This window comes from Haliotis rubra, unplaced genomic scaffold (assembly GCF_003918875.1).
Source record: "Haliotis rubra isolate DU_JTF1 unplaced genomic scaffold, ASM391887v1 Scf527, whole genome shotgun sequence".
In the NCBI taxonomy this organism is placed as follows: domain Eukaryota; kingdom Metazoa; phylum Mollusca; class Gastropoda; order Lepetellida; family Haliotidae; genus Haliotis; species Haliotis rubra.
Genome location: NW_025767221.1, coordinates 222,860 through 233,969, shown reverse-complemented (window position 1 = coordinate 233,969; position 11,110 = coordinate 222,860).

Sequence of the window (11,110 nt, the reverse complement as noted above, 5' to 3'; positions counted from 1 at the left end):
CTGTCATTCAGACTCATACTGACCCGTGAAGCAACCCATGCTTGTCGTAAGAGGCGACTAACGGGATCGGGCTCGCTGATTTGGTTGACACTTGTCATGATATCCAAAATGCGTAGATGGATGCTGATCATGCTGTTCATCATTGGATTGTCTGGTCCAGACTCTATTATTTACAGACCGCCGCCATATAGCTGGAATATAGCTGAGTGCGGCGTTAAATAACAACCCAACCAAATCAAACGAGATTCATACTGGAATAACTAAGACTTGTAAAATAAAAAACAGTCAGTGTCAATTGTCTGATGGAAACTGTTGGACAAAAAGGATTTCACTTGTTTTATATGATAAAACGGGTAAGTACATCAAAATTATGTACACTTTAGTGCAACATTACTAGTTTCTGATAACCAAGAAAATGATCACATGACATCAAATACCTCTGAAATCACTGAAATATAACACCTCTGTAAATGCTTCCTCATAAATGTCTCTCATGTATGTTGAGCAAAAGTATTCTATTTACCTGGTTTTATATGGTAAAATAATATCAGAAATACTTCAAACGACACTTTTCAGTTTTAATATTATCAATATTCCTTACTTGTGCTATCAGCCTGTTATGAAAAATGATTGAATGATTCCTTTGAACTCACTGGCAGTTGTTTGTATGTAATTATCACTGCCGATATCAGCAAGCCTTTAAGCATTTGTATTTATGACTGGAACCTGACTTGTTTATGGTTTTGAAAAGCATTATCACTTGACGTCAAACACCTTTGTAAATAAATATTCAAACGTTCTAAGGACACAGCTTTTTAATTAACCCACCAGTCAGACTTGGGCACTTGGTTGATTGTGCACACTATAGCCATCCTTTACCATGTTGACTTAAGTTTTAATTCTTTCCAGATCCTTTCTGTCTGTGGGTCAGAACACAGTGGAAGCCTATAGAACAATATGTAATCATAGGACAAATCTAAATATAGTGAGTGAGTATGGTTTTACGCCGCCAATATTCCAGCAATATCACGGCGGGGGGGACCAGAAATGGGCTTCACACATTGTACCCATGTGGGGAATCGAACCCGGGACTTCGGAACTTTAGCCACTAGGCTAGCCCACCGCCCCAAATGTAAGTGTACCACACCAATGCGCCTTACTGAGTATTTAGGTACAATGTATAACAAGGTGAACGTATAACACTGCCTCATAACACCCGTCAAGACTAAATGAACGAACAAGTAAACACAGATTATGGAACATAAAGCCTGTGACGTACGAAAATATTCAATAATAGAGTGCTGAGCCACTGGGTCGTCAGAGGAAGACTATCCTGTGAAATGAAATTTCAATCGTTTAAACAGAGTGAATTAGGATGAAATTGATTTCTCTTTGGTGCGAACCATGTACAAAGGGAAGGTAACTAGTATTACAGAGGGCGCTTTTTGAGACTATATAGTGACGTCATAGCGCGGGGTATACGTATACGTATACGTGTGTCGAACCCCCTGACACACACACGCACTCTCTCTATCTCTAACAGTTCATTTAATTATTTTTGTTAAGAGATACTGTAAGAGTTATCAGTTCTAAAGTAGGACAATACATACTTGTAAACAAATTTCTGCTTTTCTTGTGCCACAATTAGATTAATGCTAATGACTTTGGATTGGACGTTATAGAAAATGATGTTACAGGGTGCCTTTCTTTTCATTATCGAATTCTTTTCTATGGAATTTAGCAATGTAGTGATCCATGCTCCCGCACTCATACATCGGGTGACATTGGATTGGCCATCCGATGCTGTCTCGTATGTTTCCGGGTGTGATCGAGGCACATGGATACATTATACATGCTGTAACACTGTAGCAACGTTCATTGGCTTTGCGTGTTTTGTATTTAATCAATTTAATCAAGTGTCTGTCAGCATATTGGAAAGAATTCCGCCCGTACCAATCCGAAAATTTCTTTTTCAAAGGTAGAATTTCATTCTGTAGAAGCAAAAGGGCGCTGTAATTTTTATTTATTTTATTTAATTTTATTTATTAATTTTTTCTCTCCACATTTTTATTTATTTTATTTTATCTTTTTGTTATTATTATTGGAAAAAAAAAATTCCGTATCATCTACAGTGGTCATCTACTCTATTACTCCCGCTTCAGATTGTGATTGGATACTAAGTGCCTTACAACGTTATGTATATGTCCTCACCTTTTTCGCAGATTCTGACGGGATTCAAACCTGATGTCTTTTGTGACTTGAGACCTCTGCTTTACCAACTGCGCTACAGCGACTGATGAAGTCTCAGAGCTGATCTGTAATACTTACGTTTGATAGTACCATAACATTGGGTCTTGATTGATCTGAGTGTGGATGTTGAGAACTTCGTGCGTGTTATTCCTGGACCGTGTTGCTTGTACATTTCAGCAAAGGATCGTGAAAAACAGCTTTCATCACCAAGTATGGTCTCTTCAAACACGTTCTGGTGGGATTTGGCCTCTGTTAATGCTCCAGCGACATATTCACGAATAATGAACCTCGTGGTGAGGGTATTGACCTGGACTATTAGTCTGGCCTTCTTGGATGATATTTGGTGAAGGGCACAAATGTTGAAGATCACCTACTCAATCTACGATCAGTCTTTGAGATTTCAGAATGTATCAGCTCAAACTTCCTCGCAAATGTGCCATTGTAGCTGCAAGGTCTTGGAGTGACAGGATTCGAATGTCTGGCAGTAGCTTAGAATAGTTATGTTTCTGGTTGTCAAACATCACTGTGTATAACTCACGATCGTTGTGTTCAGCAACTATAGGGTTGTATATATCGATGCTAGTACTATGGGCTTTGGAGGGTATTGTGTGCAGGTTGGAGTTAGATCTTCACATGGTCACTGTTCAGTGGATGAAATCGGAATGAGTTCTACATGACGGGAGCTTAGGGCAGTGACAATGGTACTTCGTTGTTTCGTTGGTTTCTTGACATCTCATACAGTGACGAGGTTTACCGATAACCAGAATGTGGTTTCCATCGTGCAGAAAGGAAGCATCGAATCACATCTCCAGTCGTTGGCATTAGAGATTTTCCATTTGTGTGTTAGTCATACTATACAGCTTGAAGTTCAGTGGATCCCCTGTAGTGAAAATTAGAATGCAGACTATCTATGTGAGTAAACTGTATGATCCCGATGACTGGATATGAAGTATCGACTTCTGTGTTTAGTTCTGTTAACGACAAGTGTGACCGCATACCATCGACGCATTTGTGTCTTATTACAATAAGAAGATTGATAGATTTGGATAGTTCAACCTGTGTATTTAATAAGTAGGGTGAGCGGTGAAGCATATAGCAAATTGTAAAGGCCTGGAGAACCGGTGGTTCCAAGGTGACACTCGACAAGCTTTTGGCCGTTACTGTGTCCCAGTGGACGATTTCTCTCAGAGATTAAGGACGTGATATATTTGTGATTGAACAAGGTGAGGGTACACTCAGAGTCGCTCAGGAGGGCTGTTTGGTGTTGAGGACTTAAATTTGCCATTATGTTAGCTATGTATATAGTTGAGTTGAGTTGGGATTTGCGTCATATCGGCATTATTCAAGCCATTTAGTGACGAGATCAAGTCTGCATTCATAAACATATTAAATTACAAAGTCGAAATGAGTTATCTTTTTTAAAAACAAACAAACAACATATATATTCATTACTTTTTTATTTACAAACAGAAATTGTCACAGCACCAAATTCAAAAACAAGCAATTCGTCATTCCCATTACATAGCTACAATTTATTTTACAGGTCGTCTTCCTTCCCGTCTTAGGGCAGTCAACAATGAGATGTTTGCTCGCGTGGGATTTGTCGCTTCGTAATGTGAATCCCTTGCATCTGAAAAGACCGCACAGTCAAGCAGAATATGCTTGATGGTGAACATTTGAGTAAACCGACTGTGGCCAATACGACATCGTCATAAAATTAACTCATCACGTCTTGCCTGACAACCCAAGTAGGTACAATCAATTACTGGTTTCAATTCATTAAGTCTATTTCTTCTTACTTTGGTGTCCCACCGAGTATAACTTTTTATGGTGGGTTTGAAGTCACTATACGGGATCAGCAGTGGAGATAACGGTTTATATCCCATAGAATGATTTTATATGTCATGGTTAAACAGAATCTTCCTTACTTTGTACTGGGTATGGGGTGCAAAATGATTGTATTGTAAAGACAACGTGTATTTATTTGCTTGTAGAATTAATGTAGACCGCACACAACGAAATAATCAGGCTAGCTATTCTCGAAACGTTCGTAGCCCTACGAACTTCTTAAGCCCATTCTTAACACATTGGCTACGATCAAAGTTAAGGATTCTTAGGGCTACGAACGTTTCGAGAATAGGGGCCCTGTAGATGATGAATATTGTCGGGTCTGCCATGACATTATTGCGAAGCATCGAATAATTTGTGGACGAAGTTCTGGAGAACGCATATAACAGGCTGATGGCTTCAGCTGGACAGCTGGGGATGTAACACGTTGGCATCTAAAAGGAGGTATTTGCTGCTTTCACTTGGTCTTGGAATGGCAAGGTTATTATGAATTTTACGAAATCTATGTAAATTTATTTCTATAAACAAAATATTTTCGAAAATGTGATTTATCAAAGTTTCATAAAAAAACACATAATAGTAGTTCCACCTATACCTTGAGTGTTAATATAAAAGTCTGTTAAAACCTCACTGTCAAAAAGAAAGTAAAATATAGAAATACTGCAGTTAAATTTAGATCAGCATTGTTAACAAGCCGACATGTCACGTTCGTCCTCTTGAACACTCCACTTAGTGTAACCATCAATTATTTCAGTACAGGTTCAGACAGCAAAAGCCATAAAACAGCAAACACAAACTGACAATGCTTACCTGACAAAATGTATAAACTGTATCACAAACCCTTGATAAGTACTATTTAACATTCAGATTGAGATCATTCTGTGCAATCATCATCTCATATGTAAAATCAGTCTCAGTTATCTGACAAAAATCTACATGTATTTCATTCGGTGCATCAGGCAAGTGAACGTTTGTTAAAAACTGATCTCACTACTAATATATGCTAATGCGAGTGTTGGTATTCTTCTATTGAGCAAAGGTTTTTAATTATGAATCAAAACATCACAGTAACCTAATAGCATTTTTAATAACGCTATCAAACGTCACATCTGGTTTTAACCAGGTATGGGCAATATACTTTACATATGAACACTCCCTTTGATCATAAAAGAGAAAAAACTCCAATGCAATCGGATTACAAATATGCATGAGAAAGTTATTCATATATAGTAAGCGAAACTATTTGATTTGTGGCTATCTGGGTAAATACTTCAAACGTTACTTTCATTTCCAATTGTATTTTTGTACTTTACTCTTATTATCAGCCGTATTATTGGTATTCATATTTATCTGGAAAGTTTCACTTGGACAAGTATAACACGGACTTATTACCACCGATATGTAAAGGCTTTCAAGATTTATGATAATGATATGTAACATACGTTTGTACGATATCTTTCTAGCTGTATGATCATGAATCAAATAATGACGGAATAACTTTAATTCATCATGAAACACATCCGTCAATCCATTCAATGTGTAATTATGTCATTATGTTTGAATAAATACGACTCAGAACAACTGTTTATTACATTTGAAGAAGAGGGAGCTCATATCCAGCCAAGGTATGTCTCTGTACATATTACAGTAACTAGCTATGCCAGTTGTTTGGGCTCCATGACGGCCTGTTTCAATGCCGATGTCAATCACAGGATTGTTTGGTCCAGACTTCATGTGTACAAGCCGACTTCATGCATCTTGATGAGTTGAGTTAGGCATTACACAAAAGCAACCAAACAAACAGCTGGTGTGTAGAGTTTGCTATTTGTATCCAGCATCATGATCTCTTTCAAGAGTGAGGGAAAACAGTAAGCTCTCACATTTAATATTTTGCCCTAAAACCCGTTCCACAGAATGCCCAATTTATGCACACAATATGATCGGCCTCAGTGGAAGAGCTTAAATTTGAGGTTTATCTGTGATGTTTGCAACAACAAATAAGGGTGGCACGCAGGGAATTTCAGGTTGACCGCACTTGCAGAACAATGGACATAATCTGTGATGATAAGCATGCGGGTAACTCTAAATTCGCAAATGGAAAATAGCAGAAATTGTACAACGAAGTAATATACATAAAATGAACCAGAGTTTAGAGAATATTTTACTTTATTAATGACATGTTATGTACGCCATGATGTTTGGTGACTATAGCATCGACAGTGGAGACAGTCGTGTTGCAGGTCTTCTCTACACATTTCCAGGACATCCAGGATCCAGCATTTCTCTTACGGTTCGTTCTGAACATGTACCCATCAATACAGAGCTCGAGATATCTGCCACCTCATGAAGTCGGAACGTATACTGTAACTGTAAATCAGCGTCAAGCAATGTCAGTCAATGATTGTCAAAACAAACTTAGCGAGTTCATATCAACTTTATTGATTTCAATCATGTAAGTGAAAACGGGGTGAGTTCATATCACCTATTTCGTTAGGTAGTTCAGAATTTAGTATAACCCAGAAATTTAATCCCTTAAAACAACATGCACCGTCAGCCCCCCAACATTAAAGGAGTTTTACTGTAATAACGAATGTCTACTTCCCGGTAAGACATCAAATTTGATCCCCTCCCAATGCCCATTATGTCAACATCCACATCCAATGAGAGTGGAACGTTTCACGGAGCAGCATTTCTGTTTCACCATGCCTCGTAGGACTGATGCGTGAGGAAAATTGAAAATGCAGCAGCACGGTCAGAATCCAAGAAATCACTGTATTACACATCTGCCGAGTGTGCCACTGAATATAAAAAAAATATTATGAGCTGACGGGACTATATTTACTTATGTTCACCCTGGGCCAGAAAAGAATATATACAATGTACACAACATACAGACCTGCTAAGTTCTCCTTATCCATTGAACGACATTTGACGGCATTTGGAACTCCCTTGCCAAAACTTCTGAAATAGTAATGCAAGCATTGTCCTTCATAGTGTCGTATTATCATCATTACAACATCTATCGTCTCAGACACGACCCTGAACTCAAGGTACCAAATGAGAGCAGCATCAATTGGAGCAAGTAGTTGGTCCAATTACTGTGTCATGTATCCCTGGTGTTTCATTATTGATGTTGACAACCTGTAATAGCATCAACATGCCACAACTCTCAAATTATCTGCTGGATTTTGTGAAATCATATTCGATGCATTATATCAGTATGTGGCTCTTGCTCCCGACACCTGTTTTGCCCTGAGTCAGAGAGGTAGAAGATTTGAAGGTTTCAAATGCATTATAGATGTCTTTGATACTCGAGAAAGACACGTATCTAGCATTATGAGAGAAAAAGAATGTATGGTCACTTCTCAAAGACGAATGTAGTATGCATATGCTTCATATTTACTTGTCACATCACACAGTTTGCCAATAGTTCTTTCATAGTTCTGTATCAAAGTTTCTTTACTTCAGGAAAATGATCACCATCCTAGTCGTCTTCGTCCTTATCAGTGCCATGAATGTTACAGCCAAAGACAGTGGCTATACTGGTGTTGATACAGATAGCCGTGTGGAGGGACCAAGAAATGGAGGAATTATCAGAAAATCGATTGAATCAAAGGTAGTATTTTGTTTCTGTTTGCTGACAATGAAGAGAGCCAGCCATTTCTTTTAGTCTCTGTCCATGCAGCAAGCAAGAGTACTGTAGGTCCCCATGGTCCCTAGCATTGTGATCTACCTTCAGTTGTTAGCGATCTATAGCCCATTTTTATATTGTGTTGTCCCCTATAGTTAAAATGTTTTAGATTCAATTACTAGTTTTACATATATATCTGTGATACTCTAGTTGCTTTACTGTCCTTTGTTGGCAGGTTTTATAATCTCTCTATATATTCTATTTCCGTGTCAAGTGTTCTCGTCACGATATGGCTGAAATATTGCCGATGTGACGTTAAATAATAACTCACTCACTCACTCACCTAGCATGGTGATCTACCTTCAGTTGTTGGCGATCTATAGCCTCTTTTTACATTGTATCGTGCTCTATAGTTAGTGTATTTTAGTGTTAATTACTAGTTTTAAATGAAATATGTGATAAACTAGTTGTTTTACTGTCCTTCGGTGACAGGTGTTTATAATTTACCTTTATCTATCGTAAAATTATAACTTGTTCGTAGTCACGATATGGCTGTAATATTGCCAATGTGACTTAAAATCTTAACTCACTCACTCACTCTTTTAGTATCTAAATGCCGCATTGAGGTAGAGATGCCGGTGCAATTGACTTAGCGAATAAGTCCACTGAGTGGACCGGATACCAAAGTTGCAAGGCGTTGTAAAGGCTTTATTATCCAAAACCAAACGTCATGCAGTCGTGCCAGACATGATTGGATAAAAATATTGGTTGTACTTCTCCACATATTTTCTATGAATGAATGTGGAGGACATCAGAAGGGCGACTCGGTGGTGAAACATTAATGTTCCTTAATCAAATGAACTTAATGATTATCATTACATTAAAATACTCCTTAACTTTTCAGTGTTGTCATGTACCGAATTACTAGCACTGGTTCAAAAGATGCCACGAAAGAAAAATCCGAACGTTTATGGATTATTATGTTTCAGCTGATATCAGATGACAGGAATACACCACCACCGGGAAGGCTCGACTAGATATTTCTCCACAGTGGGACAATCAACCAGACATATAACTGACCGTGTAATGTTCAACATTATATGGCAAAATTAAATACACTGAAACTGTATTTTGAACGTTTGTTTTGTGTCCCGTTTTAAACCAAATAGGCACACGTGGAGAGCAACCGCACAGTGTTATCATCAATTTATTTCAGGACTAGATCAACGATTAACAGAGAAAGGCATATAGCAGCAGACACAAACTGACAATACTTACCTAACTCTTGGACTGTCAAATGTAGCACAAACCTTTGACAACAGTTATCTTGAATTCATTCTCTATTTTCTGAACTGTAGGCCAGAGGCCTGTAGTACAAGTAAAACTGTAATAATGGGTGCGTGGTAAAGCACGTTAACGTTTTTACAGTGCAAGGTGTCAAAAAGCATCAACAATCTGAAGAAGTTGATCATCCGTAAAGACTTGTCATTCCTGTTAGAGGTTAGGTCACATCTGTCATGTGTCAATTCAGTTATGATAGTGATTCATAAACACAAACTGATGGTGGGCTAAGGCGCCAGGCTAGTGATCCAGCGAGCATGAGGTGCCGGGATCGCGCCCAGCTGTGACCAGGTGTAAAAACCTTTGGAGTCAACATTGTGTGCAGACTCTTTCAGTGTTGTCACAACCCCTAGTGCACAGTACACAACCCTGTGCACTTAAAAGAACCCACGAATCCGTTGGTATATGACCAGATGGTGGTCACATGAATACGTGCAAACACCTTAGTTGCCGGTACAGCAACGTGCAGTCCCAGCCCACCCAGCTGTGAATGGGTACCTCGTACGGATGGGAAAGCCTAGTGGCTGCAAGAGTTGTCTGATCCCCAGGGAGTTGAGATCGATATTAAGATGTGCCGTTGAGATTCACATCCAATGATCGAGGGGAAAAACTACCAGCGCCTTGAGCATGCACTAGTGCGTGGATATGTGCGCTATATAAATATCCAAGAATAATAAAAATAAACACATGCTCTGTCATCGTATCTCATGTTGTCAATAACTGGACTGTCTAGTCCAGACTCGATTGGTTACAGAGCGCGTCGTACACCTGTAATGCTGATGAATGCGACAACAAATAAACACACACTCATGATATAGTCCGAATTTAACAAACGACTCTGCTATTAGTAAAGATTTCTTATGGATGTGAAAAGGGTTTATCGCTTCTATTAGTTTGGTTTGGTTGTTGTTTAACTCCGTACTCAGCAATATTCCAGCTATATGGCGACGGTCTGTAAATAATCGAGTCTGGACCAGAAAATCCAGTGATCTAAGCAATTGGAATACGATGACATTTGGCATGCCAACCAAGTCACCTAGGTCTTATCACCCCATCCAGTTCGTCGCCTCTTACGACAAACATTGGTTGCTGAAGACTAATTCTAACCTCGATCTTCACGGGTTTCGTTTCTATTAACAAGGTATGGGTAATATTCCTTATATCAGATCACTCACTTTCATGATGCAAGAAAACAACCAATGCAGTCTGAGTACAAACTGGTCGTTTTGTTTACTGACATCCACAAAGAGAACTCCTCGTGTGTATGTCAGCGTGCATGTAAATAATTCACGTGTTATGGAAAAATAACTATGAGTAAATACTTCAAAGCGATACTTTCATTTTCAATTATATTTTTGTTCTTATTTGCAGTGTATGCCATGTTACTGGTACTGATATTTATCTAAAAGTTTCATTTGGAGAAGTATCAAATGGACCTATCACTACCGATATCTAATATGTTAAGCTTTTTGATCATGAAACAGATAATAACTGAACATCTAAACATATATTTATACACTGTTCATCAAACGTTATCGGTAACGGCACAGCTATTTAGTTGTTTTATTGTCGTTAGTTATGCCGTTAGTCTATGTAATACAACTACCTTTCATCATTAAACACAGATGGAAATCCGATTCACACATAATTATGACATTACGTTTGTATCAATATCATTCCGAAAAAACCCATTTTCATTATATCTGAAAAATATGGAATCTCATATTCAGACAAGGTGCGTCTGTGTATATACTTGAACCTCAAACTGAACCCAAATCGGGCACTGTATTGCTTGGTCCAGAATCTATTAAATACTCCTCACAAAAAGTTAAGCAACACCATTTTTTAGTCTCATTCTATTTTCATTTATTGAAATTGCAAATCATGGAATGATGCAATAGAAAGGTGAAACGTATGTACACACGATTGACAAAATAATATGAACTGGTATTGAACAATAATAGACTTACAAATCATCAAAAGCATGTACCCATGAAACAGTCGTGCAAAATGTTCAGGATTGATGGAGCAAAATGTTAA